We start from the raw sequence: 14,360 nt of genomic DNA, 5'->3' as shown, positions 1-14,360 counted from the left end.
CAAACACCCAGAGATGATATTATCATTGAATGCAGAAAAAGCATTTGACATGATTGAATGGAACTACCTTTTTTATTACATTAGAGAAATTTGGGTTTGGCCCGAACATTTGTGCATGGATCAAACTACTGTATAACTATCCAGAAGCTTCAGTTTGTATTAACAACATCTGTTCAGACTACTTTAAACTAGAATATGGTACCAGAAAAGGATGTCGCTTGTCACCACTGCTATTTGCAATCGCCATTAAACCACTGGCAGTTCACTGTCATAATGCTTATGAGATAAAGGGGATTATCAGCGAAGGATTTGAACAGAACATTTCTCTATATGCAGATGATATGGTACTGTATATATCAGACCCACAAAATATTGTGCCTGCAGTCTTAACAGCACTTACAGAATTTCAAAATATCTCTGGTCTCAGAATTAATTTGAATAAAAGTGTGCTCTTTCCAGTGAATTCACAAGCATACAATATGGGATTGGACACCTTCCCTTTTATCATTGCAGATCAGTTTATATACCTAGGGGTAAATATCACAAGTAAACATAAAGCTCTTTATCAACAAAATTTCCCTGTCTGTATGAAAAAAATTAAGCAAGACTTGCATAGATGGTCTACCCTTCATCTCACTCTAGCTGGAAGAATTAACGTTGTTAAGATGAATATCCTTCCTAAGCTTCTCTTTTTATTTCAAAACATTCCAATATACATCAATAAATCATTTTTTAAGCAATTAAATTCAACCATAACCACATTTATTTGGAACAAAACATCCACGTATTCAAAGAGCGACCCTACAAAGACCTAAGGCAGAAGGTGGCATGGCTCTACCCAACTTTCAGTTTTATTACTGGGCAGCAAACATACAAGCTATAAAAACTTGGACACAAATAGATGAACATACACAGGCTTGGTGCGCAATAGAAATAACATCCTGCAGTACTTCTTTATAGTCCCTGCTTTGTGCCCTAAGAAATGCAAGTTATCGCTGATATACTAATAACCCAGTTGTGCTTCACTCACTCAGAATATGCAAGCATTTTAAGATGGAGAATCTTTTATCTGTGGCTCCTCTGCATGAGAACCACCTTTTTCAACCCTCGCAAACATATGCAGTTTTTAATATCTGGAAAAGATTTGGGATTAAATAACTTTGAGATCTTTATATAGACAACATCTTTGCATCCTATGAACGATTACATTCCAAAGTTAACTTTCCAGCAACACATTTCTTTCACTGTTTTCAAATTAGAAACTTTGTTAAACAGAACCTGCCCAATTTTCCTCATCTCCCACCTTCCTCTATGCTGGAAAAATATTGCTCAGTTTCGAGGATAGCATTTCTGCAATATATAAAATTATTTTACAGTCCCTCCCTTTCAAAAATCCAAGAGGACAATGGGAAAAGGATCTCTCACTCAACATATAAGAAAAGGAGTGGAAAGTAGCAATGCAGAGAATTCACTCGAACTCCATATGTGCAAAGTATACAATTATTCAATTCAAAATTATATATCGAGCACATCTGTCTCGCTTAAAACTGTCCAAAATATTTCTAGGGCAAGATCTAACCTGCGAACGCTGCAATTAAGTTCCAGCCTCACTGGGTCACATGTCACCAAATTAACATCATTCTGGACAAAAATTTTTTAAGTGCCTTTCAGACAGCCTTGGTGTCACAATCCCTTCTAACCCATTAACAGCTGTGTTTGGTGTTCTTCCAGATGGGCTTAAAGTGGAGAAGGAAAAACAAACTGCGATTGCATTCACTACAATATTGGCACGCAGACTTATTTTGTTAAACTGGAAGAATCCTAACTCTCCTCTTTTTAGTCAGTGGGTAACTGATGTTTTATATTATTTGAAATTGGAAAAAATCAAATTCTCACTTAGAGGATCTGTGCAGAACTTTTTCAAAACCTGGCAGGATCTAATCAATAACATTTTAGAAAAAGCTCTTAAAGCACTGAGGAAGCAAATTCTCTTCCCATTTCTTTTTCTTCTCTATTTATCTTTATCCGCCTATTAAACTCATCATTTTATTTATTTTTACTAGCTTTAAGTTTTACTGCATTGCCAATGCTCTCTTTCTCAGGTGTGGGGGTTGATTTGTTTTCAATCCTAATTTTTGTAAAAATTGATCTATTTGTATGGAATGATTACAATAAAATCAATAAAATTAAAAGGGAAAAAAAAGCGAAAAGAGATCGAATATATGGACATAGGTGATATGACAGAAGTGTGTCGTGTGAGAGGCAGATCACACGGCACGGCAGCAGCAGCAAGCCAGCAGCTGATCGAGCAAAAAGGAGGTCAAAAAAAAAAAAAAAAAAAAAACTTTCCCATTGTATCACCGTTTAAGAGGGAGAGTCAGAGGAGCGATTGTATCTCCTTGGGGTGCGTTCAGCCCCCCTCTTCACAACACGAGCGTCAGAGACGTGAAGTGGTTGGCATGTAACACAGGCGGGGGGGGGGGGGGGAGCCCTCTAGTGTATATATACTGTATATATGTATATACACACACATGTAATACTGTACATACACATTTTGTGGCTAGGTGCAGTAATGACAGGTCACGCAAAGGAAAAACTTGGGACTCCAACCGGGTCATCCTGTTTAATGAATAGAAATGTCCAACCAAAGAACACCTGTTGCTTCTTGCCATTAGGCAGAATGGAAAACAAAAATGATTTGGCTCTAGCTGCAGAACTTAGGGTCTGACACAGGAGCTTCATCTGTTGGGTTGCTCTGGTCAGAAGAGATGCTTCCTATATACTGTACAGTATACTGTATGTATATATATGTGATGAGTCCAAAAACAGGCTGCCAGGCAGACCACTTCTTTAATACTGAAACAAAAACATCAAAATAAAGAAGTATATGATGGCACATAAGATCCAAGACCAGTCGAATGCTGTTGAATCTGAATCACTGGGCATGGAGCTGTTAAACAAAGTCAGACTTTGGAAGAGTTCCATAATGGAATGGCTCAAGTCCAAAATGCAACGTCTCCTTTTGGGGGTGTCTGGCTTTATACCATCTCAGCTGGACGCGGTGGAGCGTCTCCAGATCAATTGCCCTTACTAGACGTGTTCTCTGCACTGTGGAGAGAAAAAGAGACAATACCATTAACGAAAGCGCCCTCTCTCTTCCTGGGATCTCAGGAGAGCCCAGAAGGTGGTCCTCGGACACACATGCAGGACAATATATGTTCTATTTTGCATGGAGCAGGAGTCAAGAGATATTAAGCTAAAAGTTTCTCTAAGATACTGATCTCAATATTAGAAGAAGGATGTTAAAGCATCATCTGTGAATTGAATCTTTCCAGAACGGTGGTGACATGTAGGAAGTGTTTAAAATTATTTAAAAAATTGGTAGATGGGGCAAGTCAAAAATATGAAAAGAGCAATTAAGAAGGCTGCTGTTACTTTAAAAGCTGTTCTACAACAATTACGGCATGAATGCAAGCTGCTTAAAGTTGAATTCTGTACAAACATTTGGAAAGAGAAGTGTAAATACAGGGAACAAAAAACCAAGTCAAACTCACTTCAGATCTCAACTTAGCATTATTTTGGAGGCATTAGCTGATCTGAATGACATGTCCTCATCAAGATGTGCCACTAGGTTCTTTTATAATGACTTTTGCCTTTTTAATAAAGTGACTGTCATATTTTGTACTGTGAAGTGGCCTCTAATACAGATGTGATCATGTTGAGCTTTTTTAAAAATAGCTTAATAAATGAATATTAATATGTTAAATAAAAAGTTGACTAAAAGCCTGGAATATTGATGATCATTACATTCTAAACACCCACTTCTGATGGCATAGCGTCTACAATCTCACACCTCGGGAAGTGTACTAAATTAAGATTATTATAATTATTAAATGAAAGAGTGCTGACACGTCAGCAGTTTCCAGAACATGACAGGTGAGTAGGTGTGTAAGCATCTTCTCTGTGGAGCAGCATTAAGGCATATTGGACCAAACCTGCATTTAAAAGGTAACAATTTTTTAAAATTGCATAATTTTAATTTGATTTTCTTATTATGCATATTTTTGCTGATCTGAACTTATAAAAATGCTGTAGACAACTGATTATTTCAATAGACCTGGTGAAAGCTTTTCTTATTCATATCATATCATATATATGGCTTCCTGTACAGCAGGGGTGGGCAATGTCGGTCCTGGAGGGCCGCAGTGGCTGCAGGTTTTCATTTCAACCCAACTGCTTACTTAGAAACCAATCCTTGCCAGTCTCACAACTAATTTAATTGTATGGCTTATTAGTCTGCAATGTTGGGTTCTTATATCATAGCTTTTTACCTTTCCAAGGATATCATCTAAAAGATTTGAAGCCTAAAACAGGTAATCTTCAGTCTGTAACATTTCTCTCATACAGTAAGTGTTTTATTAAACCAAATAGTGCATGATGAATCCACACAGGTGCAAATGGAAACAAGTTAGATGGGGAACTGCTGGCTCCCTAGTCATTTACATCTCACTGCTAATAGGGAGCTGTTAAAAACAGGGAATGCAGCTGTTTAAGACTGAAATAAGCAATTCAGAGTGGAGAATCTTAGTAAGCAAGACCACTAACATGAAGCATCAAAATGTCACTTGAGCAATAAGTGCTTCATCTGCAATAATTGACTTCTCATTAAGAAACTGAGTTGGAACAAAAACCTGCAGCCACTGCGGCCGTCCAGGACTGATGTTGCCTACCCCTGCTGTAAAGGGTTGGATGCCGATTGCTGCCAAAATATTTCAGGTTTGTTAATAGATGGATATTGTGTTCATAAAAATTACTTACAAACACTTTGAAATCATTTCAGATTTTGTGTCTGGAGCCTCCTGACTCACCGGTATGAGAAAATGTCCACATATGCTATATCGTTCAACAAGTCTCAATGTCTAGTTTGATCTAGACAGGAGTGTCCAACTCCAGTCCTGGTGGGCCGCAGCAGCTGCAGGTTTTCATTCTAACCATTTTCTTAATTAGTGACCAGTTTTACTGCTGATTAACTTGTTTTGCCTTAGTTTTAATTGACGTGACTCAGGCCCCTTAGTTGTTTCTTTTACCTAAACAAGCAGCCAAACAATAATGAGACACAAAACAAGCTGCCACATGACCAGCTAACCTGAAAATAAAGAAAGCTGAAGGTCTCGGTCACCAAAACATCTTGACGGTGATCTTAGAAAAAACAGAAAATCAACAGTCTGCTGTGGCAGAATGAGAGCAGCGATAAGTCATGATATTCAATAATGGCTTTAATTAACAGCAAGAATCGCAACCTTCACATTAAGAAACTGGTTGGAGTGAAATTGCCTGGAGTTTGACGTTCCAGTTCAGCTGGTCATCTGTTGGCTTGTTTCACATCTCATTTCTGTTTGGCTGCCATTTAATGAAGAAACAAATCAATTCAGAGGACTGAATCCTTAACAACAGGGCTACTAAAATGAATGGAAAAGGAGTTAATTAGCAGTAAAAACTGCTCGCTGATTAGGAAAAGGGTTAGAATGAAAACCTGCAGCCACTGCGGCCCAGCAGGACCGGAGTTGGACACTCCTGGGGCCTCATGTATAAACGGTGCGTACGCACAGAAATGTTGCGTACCAATGTTTCCACGCTCAAATCGCGATGTATAAAACCTGAACTTGGCGTAAAGCCACGCACATTTCCACGGTACCTCATACCCTGGAGTACACAATTTCTCTGCTTGGTTTTGCAGACTTGTGGCACTCAGCGTCAAAGCAGTGCTACTGTTCCTGTGTGGTTACCCTTTCTTTCTTAGACCCATATTCCTGACGCGGCTTTATAAATACACTGAAACTAACTGCATATTGTTTATTAGTGTAATGCATCTGATTGTAATTAACCTGTAACAATATAATGGTCCAGGGAATAGCCATAGTATTCCAAATACCATAACTGCTTTAGCGTTGTTACTCTCACTGCATCTTCTTCTTCTTTCAGCTGCTCCCGTTAAGGGTTGCCACAGCGGATCATCTTTTTCCATATTACTCTCAATGCACCACTCGGAGTATTTATATCACTGTATCTGAGTGGGGAATCACAGCAGCAGCTGATCGGAAAGAGAATTATCGGTATACAGCATCAAGCAAATGCTTCAAAGCCTTTCCTGTACGGACCTCGCGGTTCACAAACAGTTTAATCCCAAGAACTATAAACGCACTCAATCAAGGGCTCCTTGTAGAACTGTTTGTACTTATAAGTACAATTACCTCATTGTTAACTTGCACTACAGTTATAATATTGCACAACCTGCGCCACTTTATAAAGTGTGTATGATGACGATATCATTTTTATGATGAAATGCAGCAAAATATGTTGATTATATTATACAGATAAAACTTTAATTATTAACAATACAGATTATTTAAATGCCTGGAGGTGGGGCTCGATGGCGAGCGCCTGGTGGCCGGGCTTGTACCCATGGGGCTTGGCCGGGCACAGCCCGAAGAGGCAACATGGGTCCCCCTTCCCATGGGCTCACCACCTATGGGAGGGGCCAAGGAGGTCGGGTGCAGTGTGAGTTGGGTGGTGGCCGAAGGCGGGGACCTTGGCGGTCCGATCCTCGGCTACAGAAGCTGGCTCTTGGGACGTGGAATGTCACCTCTCTGAAGGGGAAGGAGCCTGAGCTAGTGCGCGAGGTTGAGAGGTTCCGGCTAGATATAGTCGGACTCACCTCGACGCACAGCTTGGACTCTGGAACCAATCTCCTTGAGAGGGGCTGGACTCTCTACCACTCTGGAGTTGCCCCCGGTGAGAGGCGCCGTGCGGGTGTGGGCATACTTATTGCCCCCTGACTTGGAGCCTGTTCATTGGGGTTTACCCCTGTGGACGAGAGGGTAGCCTCCCTCCGCCTTCGGGTGGGGGGACGGGTCCTAACTGTTGTTTGTGCGTATGCACCGAAAGGCAGTTCAGAGTACCCACCCTTTTTGGAGTCCCTGGAGGGGGTGCTAGAGGGCATACCTTCTGGAGACTCCCTCGTACTGCTGGGAGACTTCAATGCTCACGTGGGCAATAACAGTGAAACCTGGAAGGGCGTGATTGGGAGGAATGCCCCCCCCGATCTGAACCCGAGTGGTGTTTTGTTATTGGACTTCTGTGCTCGTCACGGATTGTCCATAACAAACACCACGTTCAAGCACAGGGATGTTCATATGTGCACTTGGCACCAGGACACCCTAGGCCTCAGTTCGATGATCGACTTTGTGGTTGTGTCGTCGGACTTGCGGCCACATGTCTTGGACACTCGGGTGAAGAGAGGGGCGGAGCTGTCAACTGATCACCACCTGGTGGTGAGTTGGCTTCGATGGTGGGGGAGGATGCCGGTCAGGCGTGGTAGGCCCAAAGGTGTTGTGAGGGACTGCTGGGAACGTCTGGCAGAGCCCCTTGTCAGAAGTAGCTTCAACTCCCACCTCCGGCAGAACTTCGACCACATCCGAGGGAGGTGGGGGACCTTGAGTCCGAATGGGCCATGTTCCGTGCCTCTATTCTTGAGGCGGCTGACCGGACCTGTGGCCGTAAGGTGGTCGGTGCCTGTTGTGGCGGCAATCCCCGAACCCGTTGGTGGACACCAGCGGTGAGGGATGCCGTCAAGCTGAAGAAGGAGTCCTACCGGTCCCTTTTGTCCTGTGGGACTCTGGAGGCAGCTGATAGGTACCGGCAGGCCAAGCGGAATGCGGCTTCAGTGGTTGCGGAGGCAAAAACTCGGGCATGGGAGGAGTTTGGGGAGGCCATGGAGAACGACTTTCGGACGGCTTTGAGAAGATTCTGGTCCACCGTCCGGCGTCTCAGGAAGGGGAAGCAGTGCAGTGTCAACACTTTATATGGTGGGGATGATGCACTGCTGACCTCGACTCAGGACGTTGTGGGTCGGTGGGGGGAGTACTTCGAAGAGGGATCACACTCCTCAGCATCCCTGGAAAAGTCTATTCAGGGGTCCTGGAGAGGAGGGTCCGTCGGATAGTCGAGCCTCAGATTCAGGAGGAACCGTGTGGTTTTCGTCCTAGTCGCGGAACAGTGGACCAGCTCTACACCCTTAGCAGAGTCCTGGAGGGTGCATGGGAGTTTGCCCAACCAGTCTACATGTGTTTTGTGGACTTGGAAAAGGCATTCGACCGTGTCCCTCGGGGAATCCTGTGGGGGGTACTCCGAGAGTATGGGGTATCGGCCCCCCTGATAAGGGCTGTTCGGTCCCTGTACGATCGGTGCCAGAGTCTGGTCCGCATTGCCAGCAGTAAGTCGAACCCGTTTCCAGTGAGAGTTGGACTCCGCCAGGGCTGCCCTTTGTCACCGATTCTGTTCATAACTTTTATGGACAGAATTTCTAGGTGCAGCCAGGGTGTTGAGGGGGTCTGGCTTGGTGGACTCAGGATTGGGTCACTGCTTTTTGCAGATGATGTTGTCCTGTTTGCTTCATCAGGCCGTGATCTTCAGCTCTCTCTGGATCGGTTTGCAGCTGAGTGTGAAGCAGCTGGGATGGGAATCAGCACCTCCAAATCCGAGACCATGGTCCTCAGCCGGAAAAGGGTGGAGTGCCCTCTCAGGGTTGGGAGCGAGATCCTGCCCCAAGTGGAGGAGTTCAAGTATCTCGGGGTCTTGTTCACGAGTGAGGGAAGAATGGAGTGTGAGATCGACAGGCGGATCGGTGCGGCATCCGCAGTAATGCGGGCTCTGCATTGGTCTGTCGTGGTGAAAAAGGAGCTGAGCTGCAAGGCGAAGCTCTCAATTTACCAGTCGATCTATGTTCCTACCCTCACCTATGGTCATGAGCTATGGGTAGTGACCGAAAGAACGAGATCGCGAATACAAGCGGCTGAAATGAGTTTCCTCCGCAGGGTGTCTGGGCTTTCCCTTAAAGATAGGGTGAGAAGCTCAGTCATCCGGGAGGGGCTCAGAGTAGAGCCGCTGCTCCTCCGCATCGAGAGGAGTCAGATGAGGTGGCTCGGGCATCTGATCAGGATGCCTCCTGGACGCCTCCCTGGTGAGGTGTTCCGGGCACGTCCAACCGGGAGGAGGCCCCGGGGAAGACCCAGGACACGTTGGAGGGACTATGTCTCTCGACTGGCCTGGGAACGCCTTGGGATTCTCCCGGAAGAGCGAGAAGAAGTGGCCGGGGAGAGGGAAGTCTGGGCATCTCTGCTCAAGCTGCTGCCCCCGCGACCCGACCTTGGATAAGCGGGAGACAATGGATGGATGGATGGATACATTAGAATTGAAGAAAACATTTTAATATTTCAAATATCTGTTGCAACTCATGAAATAAAATATTAGGATAGCTCACCCAAATTCAGACCATCCAAGTTTTCATTTTTTTTGATGTGTCAAGAAAGATCTCATGTTGAAATTCATGTTTTAGGGTGATGGGATATAGCTATAGTTATAACAATATCTATATAGATTAAAATAGGTAATTGTCTAAAGCCCCCATCATACTCCACAATTTTCCTGACTTCATTTGTATAATCTTTGTGAGTTGGGGACAGTCACAAAGTGACTCTGTGGCTGACAATTGTGTACTTTGACATCCCCAGAGACTGGATTTCACCCCAACAAAGTCATAGGGGCAGGATCGTGTGTGTGTGTGTGTGTGTATGTGGAAAATGAGTGCTTATCTTTAAGAACAATGCACAGAATGTGGTCCTGAGGAAAGAAGAAATGCAGGTGTTTTGGACCACACAAACAAGAGAATGGCACATTTGTATGATGTTTCGTCTTTTTTAAAGCATGTTTACATGCGCTTTAATAACCAGATTATTCACAGAATCCTACATTCTAAAATGCCATGTAAACCCTTACTCCTATTATAGAAATCGGATTATTGGCCTCAAAGACACCTGATTAACAGAGGCAATTTTCTCCACGAATGATCCAATCATGTGCCCATGTAAACCCATAACTGGGTTATTGTTAAGGATTTTTTAGTCTGCGCATGTCCGTCACACTCTGTTAGCCTGCGCGTGTATTGGTTTTGCACAAGCTTACAGCAGTCACGGGTAGAAATCTCCCTAAAATACATTTCCAGAGGTAGTGTTCTGGTGATCGCATTATTCATTCTGCCAGCTAAAATAATCTGGCTCAACATGTCAGAAATTGATAATTTTTTATTGATGAACTGAACATACAGTGCTAAGCTCAGCAGCTCAATCTCGAGGGCAGTGGGTTATTACGATAAGAGTAACATATGTTACATAGACTACTTTTTAAAGTAATGAGTAACTCGAACACAATACTTATGTAACTGAAGTCAAAATACCTGTGTTATTATTTCAGCAGTACGGAGTTTAAGGCAAGAAGCACACATAGCAGATCCTTTACAAGGTTCAATCGCACAGCCAAGCAGAAAAGAGTTTGCTGGGTGCAATCCTGTAACAGAAACCAATAAATAAAGTGTAAATTTGCCAAAACATATTTATAAAACACAACAAAATTAACACAGGCATTATGCTTGTTTTCAAAATTCACAGTAGTCGAATGTTTAACTCTATTTTGTGCAGTTTAATGGTGTAGGAGTGTTTTGCCAAAGGAGAGCTCCAGATGAATACTTGTGTGGATTATTAAGAAACTAAGTTTCTGCCACAACCTGATTATGTGTGTGTATGTTGTAATGGATGGAAAACGTGGACTGGCTTACTAGCCACGAGGAAAATGCAATGGAAAGACTGGGTGAGCTGAGAACAGTCGACCATTTTCCAATACTCCAGATCATATTATCTCACAAAGACACCCACAGGGCATACTGGGATCTGTAGTCCCATGTGGCAGTCCTATTGGGTTCCATGAAGGTTGTCAGCGGAAGGTGCTGGGATTCACAGTCCCTACTTTCCAGGAGTTCCAGTTGACCCAGAAATGTTTCCAACAAGCTATGCCCTAGCACCAGAAGTATTCCCGGGTCTTAGATAAAAGAAGCCACCCAATAACAGCCAGGAGTCAATCAGGTGGAAGAGGATGAAGCTTGCCTGGAGGAGTGGAAGGTGAAGGAAAATAATTGGTGGGAGAATTGCATAAGACTTTGCAAGGTATTTTAATGCAAATAAAACCTTATATTGACACTTATGTCTGTGCAATTGTGTCTGGGGTTTGGGGTGCTGCAACTCCCTCTAACAGAAACATATTGTTTGTCTTACCATGGCAGTATTGATAAAGAAAAATTAAGGGACTGAGATTGTGGCTGAATTCTAGATCTAGAAAGCCTTCAAACAGACACATTGTCAGGTTAATTAGCTGTCAGCATATGATGAGCTTGTGGTACTTTGAAAAATTTAGAACTGTGCTGAAAAGCTGTCACAAAGTCATTTGATTTGGCATCCGCTGCAGTTCTTCATTTTGTAGTTAAAACATAATCAGGGTAACAAGATCTACCAACTGCATTCATTATGTTTGATATGCCCTCCAACTAGAAGTTGAGCAATTTGCCACCAGGTAGTACAGTCATAATCTAGTCTGAACAATTTGAATTCATGTACCCATCCTGCATAATGTCAACTGTACAGGTTGCTGGTTGGTACCATAATCAGTGCCGCCATTAGATTATTTTGTGCCCAAACTTATTAGCGTGCTAACCAACTGTTCGGTAGCTAACCTGTGCTGCTGAATCCCCCTTATGATATGAACCCTAGGTGAATGCCTAATTCACCTTAATGGTGGTGTCGGCCCTGACCATAATATTGTTAGGAATGTTTTCTTAGCATAAATTTAACCTCTCAGTATCTTTTGTTAATCAATTGAATGCCATAGCATCTCTAAACATTGATGATCATCCTGCGCATAACGATGGCCATTGTTAACAGTTTTTCAAATGGGTGCTTCCAACAGGATAACATGCACATATCATTTCAGGGTGGCTTCTCCAAAGGTCTGCACAGTCCCCATATTTCAATCCATTAGAGAAGGTTGTGGATGAGGTAGAGGAGGAGGTTTGCAGAAAGAATGCATGGTCAAAAAAACTGAAGGAACTGTGTGATGCCATTTTGTCAGTATGGAGAAAAATCTGTAAGAAAAGTTTCCAGCATCTTTTTTCAGTTCATGTCTGTGGTATACTGGATCTAGGGATTAACCTTTTACTGGCCCATTTTTAAATAAATAATTACAGGTAAAATTCTGTTACAATGACTATCTTTACAACGAAATTTTCATTACAATGAAGTATTTTTATGGTCCCAACAGTTTCCCCATGTGACACAAGTCTATAGTAATCTTGTTACTACGAAATACATTCAGCAGATACTTTCATTACAATGAAGTGCCCAAAAAACCTTGAAATGCCTGAATGAATCATCCACAGAGCAGTTAGTTCTGTGGTCGCAAACAGAAACATTGTAAATTTTTTTTCTTTCTTTGAACTTTCCTCGTACTGTTGTTTTGCTGTGTTTGTTTTCTGTGGTTTTCAGTGATACTTTTTACTTATTGCTCGTCAACATTTGAAAAACATCCATTGGAATTTAACTCATTGTTACCCTCCTATTGAAACGGCAGACACAAAAAACGATAACAGTTCATATTAAAGAGAAAAAAAAACTACATTTTTACAGCTCTCGATTGCGGCAAAAAGAAAAAAAGACGTTGCCAGTGAATTTGGAATTTCACCATCAACAGTGTCAACTTTCTTGAAAGACCAAGCAAAAAAACAAGAAAAATCTCGGGTTGCAAACGTATGCGAACTGCTGCATTGGAAGACATCGAAAAAGCAGTTTTTATGTGGTTCAGTAATGCTCGTTCAAGAAACATTCCTATTAATGCGGCACGCATTCAAAAAAATGTGAGGTTTCTAAACTCTCTTGGGACCTCCCCTAACTGGACAACACGCCAAAGAGCGTCCCGAAGTGCGATCAGCGCGTCTGTGAAAGACTGTTTATCCATTGCTGGGGCAACAGCTGGGTCACAGTGCCGCTACGGCTCTTCACCGAAGCAAACAGAAAAGATCTCGATGGGTGATGCAAGGAACATTGTAAATGCAGGGAACTGTATTACTTGGCCACAAACCTAGTCACAATCCTGCCTGACTGCTGTGTCTGTGTATAGGAGAGTGGCTACAATAAATAACCGTGCTGTTCCTTTTTCAAGCTGAATAAAGCTGGTTTTGCTAAAGTACTGAGACTCAGCCTCGTGTTTTGGGGTGTAGAACAGGGACTTATAGCGTGACCCCAATCTTTTAGGATTTGCTGCTATGGCACTTCACTGCAACGCTGCGAGTCTGCTGTTGCCCTGCCCCGGCAGCAGCCAAACAATCTTCCACAGACATGGCAATCGCGCTTCAGGATGCACTTCAGTGTGTTGTTTCTGTTGGGTGGGTGGGGAAAACCAAAAGAGTTCAGAAATCTCACAATATAAAGAAGAAGAAAAGAATGATTCGGCTTCTGATTGATAACTGTGCTGCCCACAACATGCTTCCACATTTAGATAATGTTTGTGTTAAATTCCTCCCACCCAATTGCACAGCAGTGCTTCAAGCCATTGGATCTGGGCATCATTCGCACTCTGGAAGTGCATTATCACAAGGAAATGCTGAGGAAAAATTCTCGTTAGCATAACTTGTAGACAGGAGGAGATTAAAATTAACGTGAAAGAAGCTATTGAAATGATTGCAAATGCCTGGACACAAGTTATAGAAAGCACTATAGTGACAAATACAGAATCGCATTACTACAAAATTTTCATTACAACTAAATATTTTTTTAGGTCCCTGACAGTTCATTGTAAAGGAATTTTACCTGTAATTTAATGGCCGGCTCAATCTCCATGGGTGTGCGTGCTCGTTGGAGTGAGACATACCTGCACGTGAGGGTGTGGTCTTTCTCAATTGCTTCATCAGCCTTTTGTGGTGTGCGATTGAAGTGCTGCTCCCACAGAGGCACATGACGGGGAGCCGCTAGTGTTTCCGCCAGCTGAGTGACCAATGGGTAAGCTGGGGAGACAAAAAGGGTGTTGTGCTGGCTTTGCCTGACAGAACATGAAGGAGCTGATGGCTGTTGGTTTACTCTCATCTTTAATGCTGATTTTTAATCTCATGGATTGTCACCTGGTTTTTCAAGATTATTTATTTATTGAAGAGAGCACTGCATTTTTGGACAACGGTTTGGGTTTTTTGCTGGTTTTAATAAAAGCAATATGTTCATTTTTGTACCCACCACTTGCTTTGAGTGAGAGTCCTCATTTTCCGGCTCATCCCTCTGGTACGTTATTAGCTGTACCGGGTTCAAGAGGCTCCTGGGATGCAACTGGTAGCATGCAGCCGACCCCACACCACCACAATGTCTCAAAGAATGTAGACTGTTCTGGAGGCAAAAAATGAGTCATAGATAAAAAGTGGATATTGAGCATATATA

At 42.8% G+C, this 14,360-nt stretch overlaps 1 long non-coding RNA gene across 1 annotated transcript; it reads right to left on the bottom strand.

The window, feature by feature from the left end:
- Positions 1–2,819: 2,819 nt before the first annotated feature.
- On the bottom strand, positions 2,820–14,360 carry LOC127528409 (uncharacterized). Its single transcript, XR_007935298.1, has 3 exons — positions 14,163–14,360; positions 10,292–10,401; positions 2,820–3,108 (listed from the first exon to the last, which is right to left on the bottom strand). It is a non-coding gene; the product is annotated as an uncharacterized LOC127528409 (long non-coding RNA).

This window comes from Erpetoichthys calabaricus, chromosome 6, assembly GCF_900747795.2.
Source record: "Erpetoichthys calabaricus chromosome 6, fErpCal1.3, whole genome shotgun sequence".
Classification (NCBI taxonomy): Eukaryota; Metazoa; Chordata; class Cladistia; order Polypteriformes; family Polypteridae; genus Erpetoichthys; species Erpetoichthys calabaricus.
This window is presented reverse-complemented; position numbering and strand designations above follow the sequence as displayed.